We start from the raw sequence: 11,093 nt of genomic DNA, 5'->3' as shown, positions 1-11,093 counted from the left end.
CAGAAGGAGAAAAATGTATAGTATATAGATATAGATACATAATATATATCTATATATAATAAGATGGTGAATTAATAAAAATTTATTAGGTGTAATTTTGTATGTGGTGGAATTGAAATGAATGGTTGTGTGTGGTTTATAGGAATCATGAGAAGTTTGTTGATACCTTAAGAAGATGTCAGGAAACAGAACGGTATGGAGAGAAAAAATGAATTCAAAATTAAAAATAATTGTGTTTGTGTATAGTATAGTATAAGATGCTGCTTCTGCAGAAGCATACTATATAATAAATCTATAGCTAGGAATTAAGATAAGAGAGTGTGTGTGATCAAATCAAAGACATGTTCTTGTTTGAACTTTAAGCCACAAATAATAAACTATAGTTTATAAATGAATAATATTGTTGTTGATTGAAGATGATTCATGAATTTGGGGTGAGGTTTGGTTGTGTTCAATTATATAATATTGAAAAATGTGGCTTGTTATAAGGTGGTGGGTCCTATGATAAAATAAATATAGAAAAAAATATTTTAAAAAAAAAAGTATATGATTTTTTTTCATTTATTTCAACTTTTTTTTTCCACCCACCTAAATGTGTGTGGGGGGTATAAAATATAAATGTGAGATTTCCTTGTTGGTGTGTGCTTATATAAAGGAGGAGATAGATGTTGAAGTTCCCTACTATTATTAAAGATATATACCTAAGAGAAGAGATATAGCATCAAAAAGCTAGCTATAGTTTCTATAATTGTGTGAGTGTTTTTTATTTTTATATATGGAAGAACATCATCTTACTCCATTAGCTGTTACTCATCTTCTTCAACACACTCTGAGAAGTTTGTGCATCCATGATAATTCTCAATGGGTTTATGCTGTTTTCTGGAGGATCTTGCCTCGAAACTACCCTCCTCCCAAGTAAGAAACAATTTTCGACCACTCGTAACAAGTATTATCAGATACTATACTCCCTGTGAAATAAGAAATACAAGCACGCAGACAAAATATTTGATCTGTGCTTATATTTCATTCAGAGGGAGGGAGGGAGTATATAAATACTCATAGTTTCTAGTATGTGATTATTTTGTTTAATATTTTGGAATATAGGTGGGAAGGACAAGGGGCTTATGATAGATCAAGAGGAAACAGAAGGAATTGGTAATGATATTTTTTATATTGTTGTTGTTGTCATCATTTGTTTGGAAATGATGAAATTTTTGTGTTGATGTTTATTATGCATGCACAGGATATTGGTTTGGGAAGATGGATTCTGCAACTTTGCAGCATCAGCAGCAGCACCTGAAATAAACAGCTCTGGTGGTGATTGTCCTAACTCGTCGTCATCGGTTTACGGGAACTGCGAGTTAATTCAGCCTTACCAAGGTCTTCAACCTGAGCTTTTCTTCAAGATGTCACATGAGATCTATAACTATGGAGAAGGGTATGTAATTGTGTTGTATCTTTACAACATTTCTTAAGTGCTTATTCTTGAAAAAAGTTGAAAGAAAAATTGCTTAAATGGCTAATTAATCTAGATTTTATGGAACAGGTTGATTGGAAAAGTAGCTGCAGATCATAGTCATAAATGGATATACAAAGAGCCTAATGATCAAGAAATTAATTTCTTGTCAGCATGGCATAATTCAGCAGACTCAGTAAGTAAAATAAAACATTAAATGATAAATTTGATTAATATTATTATAATCTTAGTTAATGATTTTGTATTAAAAGTTTGTTGAAAGAGAATGATTTTTTTTACAGCACCCTAGGACTTGGGAAGCTCAGTTCTTGTCTGGTATAAAGGTATGTATATGAATTTCATACTAAGATTTCACATAGTATTTTTTATATATATATTTCAATTAATTATAAATTATATATATTTATTTTGCAGACCATAGCCCTCATTGCTGTTAGAGAAGGTGTTGTTCAATTAGGAGCTGTTCACAAGGTTTCATCTCTCTTTCCTCCCTTTGTTTTCTCACTCACACTTTTAACCAGAATAAGTCGCATCAGATAAATGTAGCACCGACACTTCAAATTAAACACGTGACTAACACGATCTATGTTTGACACTAACACGATAAATACACATGTAATTACACTCAATTTCATTATTTTCTCGTAATGTTTATGTCATTATTTTATAAGGTCGCAGATGAGTCAGAGTTAGAAGGAAACATTTTCTTAAAACATTACACGCGCGGACTTAAGCAAGAAAATACTAGAACTATATATACTAAATCAACTCATATTTTATGTTTTTGTATGAAATTCAAGGTGATTGAAGATTTGAGCTATGTAGTTCTACTGCGAAAAAAGTTCAGCTACATCGAAAGCATACCGGGAGTACTTCTCCCGCACCCTTCATCATCTGCATACCCTTACGGTGGTCCATCAGAACAATGGCATAATTTTGCACCACAGCATCAACAACATGGTGATCAAATATATGACCATTTCATGAACAACAACAACAACATGCCAATGAAGGTAACTCCATCAATGAGTAGTCTTGAAGCATTACTCTCAAAGTTACCTTCAGTTGTTCCTCCACCACAACAACATCACAACAGCTACAAACACAAACACAAACACAACATGTTTTAGCACCATTGGAATTTATGGGAGGAATGCAAAAAGTTGCAAAAGAAGAGTTAGATGAAGAAGAACAAGAAGAGGTGTATAGACCTGAACAGCTTGATGTTGGTGAGAGTAGTAGTTCTATGTCAGGATACCATCATCAACATCATCAACAACATCAACATCAACATCAACATCATTTTCATCAAAACATAACAGGGAATAATGGTTCCAACAATATTAATGGATTTTGAAGTAATGAATCAATGATATATAATAATTAAGTCTAAGTCCTCCTAGCTAACATATTATTATTAGTTTAAGGTATGATATAATATGAATAATGATAATAATAATAATTAGTATTCTTATGAATTTGAGTTTGTTGTTAATGTTGGTAGTGTATGAAGAGAATCAATTCCATGCATGCGTGTGAATTAGATTGAGACAGTGTGTGTATATGTTAGCTACGTAGTCATATACACTGTTAATCTATCACATCATATTGCACTTGGATCAACCTAATGTTTAAGGATAATAATAATTATTAATTATTGTTTAATATTATATACTTTTCTTCTTATTTTTATATATTTGCTTCAGGAAAAAATTCAGTAATGTTAGTTTAATTTTTGTTATACTTTTTCAATGTGATTGATTGGTTTATTAGTTTATTTAATCTTCTAAAGTTCTTTATGACAAGTTGTTTATTTATATTTCTGATGAGTAACCTTACCTGTTTTTTATTTCATTTATTGGTTTAATATTTTTCTGTAATACTTGGACACCCATTTTTTAGAAACTTTTTTCTTGTAGGATAAAGGATGACACTGTTAAAGTTTAGTTTTTTGTTTTCTCTCATCAGGTATTTTACATGTAAAAAAAATATTTTATATATTTTTAAAATAACTTTAATTTATATACTGTATTAATGTAAGTTAACATCAATCAATTATAACTGCTAAATGTATAATTAAAAATTTTTAATTATTAATTATAGTTATTATCAAAGTCATATATTTATATATGAATGATTGTTATTTGATGATAAGATAAAAAGTTACATATAGATGCATAGCCATTGGCAGGAGTGTATCTAGTATTGTCACCAATCTCTCTTTTGAATAAGCAGCTGGTTGAGTCAGCAATGGAAGAGTTTCTCTCATTCAAAGGTTATAGAATTGTCTAATTGACTTAAGAGAGTGTTTGGATGGAGCATTTTAATGAGGGAAAGTAATTTTTTGAGGGAATTGAAAATGATTTGACCAAAATCCATTGTTTGGATAAAAAATATGGAGAATTGTTAAAATGATGTAAATTTGTGAAGTATTTTATTCAAGTTAAATTTAAAGAATTTCAAATGACACCAAAAAGTAAAGAATTTGAAATTGCTCCATAACTTGAGTGTTAAATTGTTTATTGTTAATTTTACTAAATTTGCAAAATGATCCTTATATTTTATTAAAATTATAAATTTATCCCAAAATTTTTCATAAAATTGCAAATAAGTCCCTAATAATTTTCCAAATTTACAAAATGGTCCTTAAAATTTTCAAAAATTGCAAATTAGTCCCTAATTTTCATATTTTAAATTTGGCCCAAAAGTTTTAAAACTGGTGAAATTGACCAAAAAAAATTAACAATGAATCATTTTAATACTTCATCCAAACAAAAGAATTTAAAATTGAATCATTTGAATTACTTAGAATTTTAAATTCCTTGAAAATTCTTAATTACCTCATCCAAACACACTCTAAGGGAGTTGTTGGTCCAAGGTTCAATACTTATAAATCTAACAATAACAACTTTTGAGAAAGAAAAAAAAGTTCAACTTATTTAATTCAAGCGGAGGGTAATAGGGTATGAGGTTGCAACATCTTGTGTTTTTTGCTTAGTCATGTTGGGGTGTGAGGTTCATTTATTTGCTAGCAACATGTGTGTTTTCTATCTTTATTTGGTATGCGGATGGTTGGGAGTGGTCGTGGATATGTTAAGCCATTGTTCTTGAAGTTTTCATCTTTTGGCATCTTCATGGATGAGTGAGGACGGGTTGGTTATGATTTGGCATGCCATGTTTGGGTATCTAGAGTCTAAGAAATGAATCAATCTTAGAGAAGCCAACTCTTAGAAAAAATAATAAGGTGTTTAGCTAGAGATGATTACTAGTTAGGGTTGGGATAGTCCATGCTTGTATTATTAGTGATGTACATAATCCTTATTATTTTTTGGTAATAAGACATTGATTTATGATACAAAATTATATGTCAATGTATATTTAATTTATACTATAATTCAATTATGTAAAACATCAATTGAAATATTTATCATGGCTTATCCATTTTAAATCCTCAAATTATAGAAGATATTTTGAAGATGTTTTTTTACTACTCATGAATTTATTTGGACATGATTCACAAAAGATTTTTTTTTTAAGATGCCTACAATTGTATTAAGAGGGGTTATATTGAGTCTTATTTAAAAAAATCATTTGGCCTCCTTACATACCTCCTATTAAGTCATCGTGACTTGAAAATACTTTACACATATTATTTGGTTTTTTAAGTTCAAAATATCTCACATTTTTATACTTTACACATTTTCAATTTCTATTTGTGCTTTTCAAAAAAAATTTAGTGATAGGTTGGATATGTCCAAGAATTGTTTTTCCTAGTTGTTTGATGGGTTAGATTATATGTCTCCTCATTTTATCCTTTTTATTCAATAATTTGCCATTATTTTAAAAAAATTAATATACTTTCTTTTTTTTTTCTCTATTACATTCTTTGAGTTTTGCATTTTCTTTGATTTTATATATGAGTTGGGCACCACTTGTGCTTTTGGTTTTGATTGAAGTTATCTTCATTGATAAACTTCCTTGGTTTCAAAAAAACGCCTTATGAAATATATCATCAGTGTTTCTTTCTTGGGTATTTTTTTGTTTTAGAATATTTTCAAGAACTTGAGATTGTCTCTTTTACATTCTCTGTTTTGTATTTTTTATTTTTATTTTTTATATAAGTTGGGAACCACTTGTAATCTATTAATCCATTGGTTTTGTTTGAAGTTATCTTCATTGATAAACTTCCTTATAAAAAATGTCATTATTGTTTTTTTCTTTGACATTCTTTCTATTTTTAGAATATTCTTAAGAACTCGGAATTCACTCTTCCAAATTTTATATTCGATGTCGTTGTTGCATTCGCCTTTGTGGGATTTCTCTTCTTGGTGTTGCATTAGTCTTTCTAATATGTTCTTTCTCTATTTATATTTCTTACTTGTCGTGTAGTTATGTGTTTTCAACGATAATATGGGGTGTCTGTCTCCTTGTGATAGCATTTAACCCCTTCTTTGTGTACATGTATATATATGGGTGAAATTTTTGGATTTCCTCCTAGTGGTGGTGTTGTACTCGCTAAAGTTACATGTTTCTGATACCTCAATGGTTATTGTTTTTTTATTTCTGTCATTAAGTCTCCTCATCGATTGCGCATTTCTGGATTAATTTTTAGATTCGTATTTTAGTATGCATAAATTAGAGTGTTTGATTATAGCTTGAGCAATAGTATTGAAATTAATCTATTAAGCTTTGGAATCAAGAACTATGTTTTAGAATTATTCAAGTCATGACTATTGTATAATCTCAAAAGTTCTTTGAAATTTTGCGAAAAAGAGATCCTGCCAGTGTGACTAGAATCACGCAGTTTTTCTAATTAGAATCAGACTCACAGAGAGCTCATTAATGCATTTCCATTTTTCATGATCCGAATCACAGGAATGTCTGATTTGAATCACAGCACTCTATTCAAATCACAAGAAGCTTGATTCAAATCACACTCAAATGTAAAGTCTCCTGGTTGCTTCTAGAACTCTGATTCAAATCACTAGTTTGTCTGATTCTAATTATGTGACTCGAATCACAGATCTTGTGACTCGAATCATACAAATAATTTTCTTATAGTTTTTACTTCTTAATTCAAATCACTTGGTTTTCTTATTTCAATCATAACTCTTACTTTTGACTCGAACCGTGCACCATTTTTCTCTCATTTTTGTACTAGATTTTCAGCATATATAAATACCATGTTTCTCTCAAAATCTAAGCAATGTTAGAAAACATACACTTCCAATATTGATTTGAAAACTCACGAATCACTTGTTCTCTCATATTTTCAAAAGAATTTTGAATCTTTTTTTAACACTTGCAAACTATTTCTTTCATCCTCTACCTCATTCTTACCGTTGTACATGGATCTAAATCTCATTTTTGGAGATTTGTTCTTGTTGAGGAGATTTGTATATTGAATTTAAAGTTTCTTTGAATATTTGGTTAAGATTTCAGAAGTTCGTAAGGTGTGTGGTGTTATGGCTGATTTTGACAATTCCATTGGAAAAGAACGAGGTTCATCTCTATGTTCATCTTGATAGTTGTAACACCCCATTTTCTGTTAAATCATTTTAATTAAGTGATTATATGGTGTTGTGTTTTTGTGTGTTTTAATGAACGTTGGTATGTATTGTTACGCTTTGGCGGGAGGTGTTTACCTTAGAATTTTTAAAGAATTAAGGTTGGGGGTGCATGTCTAATAACGTAGTATCAGAGGTGTATGGAGAATGTGATATGGTCTTTTATATTATTAAAAATAATTATGATTATAGTGATAATTATAATTTTTATAATTAAGATAATTATTTTAATCAAAGGAGGGTAAGGTTGGAATTAAGATTTAGGGGTCTAAGGGTTATTAGTGGAATAACAAAGAAGTGAGAAAGAGAGAACGAGACATAACGTGAAAACAGAGAATGGAAAAGAGAGAAGAGGAGAAAAGCGTACACGAAGCTAGGGTAAGGGAATTCACCGTAAGAGTCGAGAACCGTCAATCTAAGGTAAGGATGGGGTTCTAACTCTATAATAGATTACATAATGATGAGAAATGGTAGTGATTGGATTTTTCATAGTTGTGTATTCTTCTGTTCTCAAGATTTCGTTTTGTGTGATTGAACATTGTTGATGAATTGTTGATGCGTTGTGACTAATTTGACAAATTGATGATGTGCACTGATTTAACATTGTTGTGATAGTGTATGTGAATGAATACTAACGTTGAGAAACCAAAATAAGCATTGAGGGATGTTTGGGGTTGTTTGGATAAGTGAACAAAAGTGATTTTTGTGTTTAAAACAGCATAAAAACTTCTTCTGGGAAGTGGAAATAGACGATGACCCCTTTTTAGAAAATCGATTTCCAATTTAAAAACTGCAAAAATTGGTCTCTAGAACTGAGGAAATCGATTTCTAATATTGGGAAACTGATTTCCTGAAGCTGACAACATTTTTTCAAAACTTGTAACATTTATAACTTTTGACTTTGTTGTGTCTGTTCGACGCACCGTTTGAACATGGGAAAAGCTCATACAATTTTCAGGAAATAAATGTAATTGGTGTGTAGTGATATTTTGTGGTGTCAACGTGTGATGTCAGTGTTTACAATTTTTGAAGAAACTTGATTAATTCATAACTTTTGACTCGGGTGTTCGTTTGACGCACTGTTAGAACCGAAGAAAAACTAAAATTATTATCTATCTCATAAAAATAAGTTGGAACACAATAGGTGATTATTTGTTGGAGGCTTATGTCGTTTGTGTGTTTCTCGTGTGATATGCAATAGTGAATGTCGTTTTTAAGTTTGAAGATGTTGTATGAACTTGTATGACTATTTTGCATAATATGTTGCATAAGGATGATGATGATGGTCTATATTAGCGTATGGTGTTGGTGGATAGGAATATTAATGCATAATGCATTATTGCATGTTGGTGTTACATGCATTCATGGATGATATGTGTTGTGTGTATTTTTTATTGTATATTTGACACGCCATGTGATTGTCGTAAATGATGTGAAGGTGTGAGATGAAGATGTATGACTATGTGTAATAAATTGCTATGTGATCTTTATTATGCTCTCTTTTATATTGTTATGATATCTCCTATTTGAATGTTACCTCCACGTGAATAATGTTAGACGCTGGCCTAAGGATCTAGAGGGGGGGTGAATAGATCTCACAGAGTTTTTCGGAGTTAATTGCACTTTAAGCGAAAGCGGTTCTGAATCGACTCGCGTCTATTCCGAACCGCTATTGAAACGATTGTATATGTGTTAAAACCACTAAACAGCTTGAGATAAACGATAAGAGAATATCCTATAGAATCAATATGTCGCTCTAATGAAAATCGATTAACTTCTTATATGATGAACGATGTTTGCAATGCAGTAATAGTGAAAGAAGCAAAAACACAAACACTTGGTGATAATGATCAAATTGATAGTAATTCAATGTGTGATGAATTGTGATGTTTATACAAGTTCTTAATTCACAATTTTAACACTCGAATCGTTAATCAATTTGCAATTATAACCAATTATGAACAGAACTTAAATGAAAAGATAAAAGCGACAAGAACACGATATTTGTTCAGGAAGTTCGTCGATCGTCCTCGCTACGACTACGTCTGCCCCCAATTCCAAATTGAAATTGGGAAATCTTCCATTAATGTTGAAAGCAGTTTATACAAAGAAGATAACAAAGCGATAAACAATAAACCAAATTTGTCGATCCTTTGAATCTTCTTCCCCCTTAATCTTGAGTCAGATTAAGGTCTTCCAAGAGCTTCACTTTGATCCCTTTCTGCAGTGTCTTGAATTGCTCGAACACTTGTTCTTCAATCTTCACACTCAGCTGGATCCTTGATGAAGCTTCTTGATAAAAACCCCCAAAATTCACCTATCTTGGAGGACAAAACCCTCAGATTTTATTCACCAAAAACCCCACAAATCTTCACCCACTAGGAATCTTCAATTCCGTTCCATGGACGTTATCGAAATCGATCACTAACCCTCAACACAAGAATGATTATGTGTAGTTGTGTTGGAGATGACGAAGAACGAAGATGAGAAGCCTTTGTGTATCTTTCAGTTGTTGGTGTTGAGAAGCAATAATGAACCTTTGACAATATATATGAGAGCTTATCTGTTGGAGCAAAGAAAACCAGAAATTTTGGCATTTTTGATCAATTAGGTCGACCTCTTGTAGTGCTTAGGTCGACCTAACAGAGCTGCATATCCTGTGAATGATATTTGTTCCCAGTTAGGTCGACCTGTTAAAGAAGTAGGTCGACCAGAATCCACTTCAGATGCGTTTTGGGGACCTTTCCTCAGTTTAGGTCGACCTAGTTGTTGTGTAGGTCGACCTAGCAGAATGACATGTAAATTTCTTCATTTTAGGTCGACCTGGGTTGGGAGTAGGTCGACCTGACTGCTGTTTTTCTGAGATCCTCTTATTTTTCTTGTGTTGAGTCGACCTATATGCATAGTAGGTCGACCTGACTGCTGTTTTTCTGAGATCCTCTTATTTTTCTTGTGTTGAGTCGACCTATATGCATAGTAGGTCGACCTGCTCTGCCATGAGTGATCAATGCTTGCTTTTCTTTGAGTTCTTTTGCTTGTGCCTTGTTGCTTGTATGCTTGTTGAGTTTGCCATGAATCAAAAACATCTTTGTGAGTGTGGTCTTGTATTCACATACTCCCCCTTTTTGATGATGGCAAACCGGTAGTAGAAGCTTTGGCACTAAGTGGTAAAAGCTCCCCCGTACACTCAGCTGAGCTCCCCCGTACACTCAGCATCTATCTCCCCCTTTGACAACATCAAAAAAGATACAAGAAAACAGAAGAGGAGAGTAACGAGAGAAACATAGATAAAACGCTAGCATTCATAGTACAATATATAAAAGGTAGGTAGTTATAACATAGGAACCAAACATGTTTAAAAGAACACTTTAACATAATAATCCACGAGATTAACAAAAAAAAGCAAAGTACGACAACATATAGAAATTGAACATAATGATAATGAGATGAAATGCAATGATATGATGATTTGATGGAGAATGCATCCTAACGCCTGCCCCTTCTTCCCCTTCCTCTTTGAAATGTATGAGGACGATCTTCTTCAACTTGTTCCAACAGATCAAGCACAGAAAGATTGAGGGTATTGAAGCTTTGGCTTAGATTGGCATGACGGTACAGTGCCGTTTCCTCATATTGATTCTGTCTTAAAGTGGAGTTTGAGGCAAATGTCTCAAAGTCAGCTTTGTGGTCCTGAACCAAGCCATATAATGATTGATATTGGCGTTGTTGTTCGTCATAGCGGTCTTGTTGAAGCTGTTGCATTTGTTGGAATTGGAGCTGCTGTGTGTCGAAGTGCTGTTGTTGTAGGAGCTGCATATTCTCTAACATGGATATGATGTTGGTTTGATCCGGTGGAGGCGGAGCTGTATATCCCCAAGGGATATCCTCTTGTTGTGGAGGAACATATCTCCAATTTTCATCCGTATCTTGTGCAACATCTTCCATATGGTGATCATCATCATTTGCATTGTCTTGATCAAATCCTTCTTCTTCATTTCCTGCAATGTGCCCAAATTCTGTGGGATCGTCATAGTTGTATATGACTTTTC

At 32.3% G+C, this 11,093-nt stretch overlaps 1 pseudogene; it reads left to right on the top strand.

Annotated features, from left to right (window-relative positions):
- Positions 1-637: 637 nt before the first annotated feature.
- On the top strand, positions 638-3,140 carry LOC131646203 (transcription factor EMB1444-like; annotated as a pseudogene).
- The last annotated feature ends 7,953 nt before the right edge of the window (positions 3,141-11,093 follow it).

This window comes from Vicia villosa, linkage group LG2 (assembly GCF_029867415.1).
Source record: "Vicia villosa cultivar HV-30 ecotype Madison, WI linkage group LG2, Vvil1.0, whole genome shotgun sequence".
NCBI lineage: Eukaryota > Viridiplantae > Streptophyta > Magnoliopsida > Fabales > Fabaceae > Vicia > Vicia villosa.
This window is presented reverse-complemented; position numbering and strand designations above follow the sequence as displayed.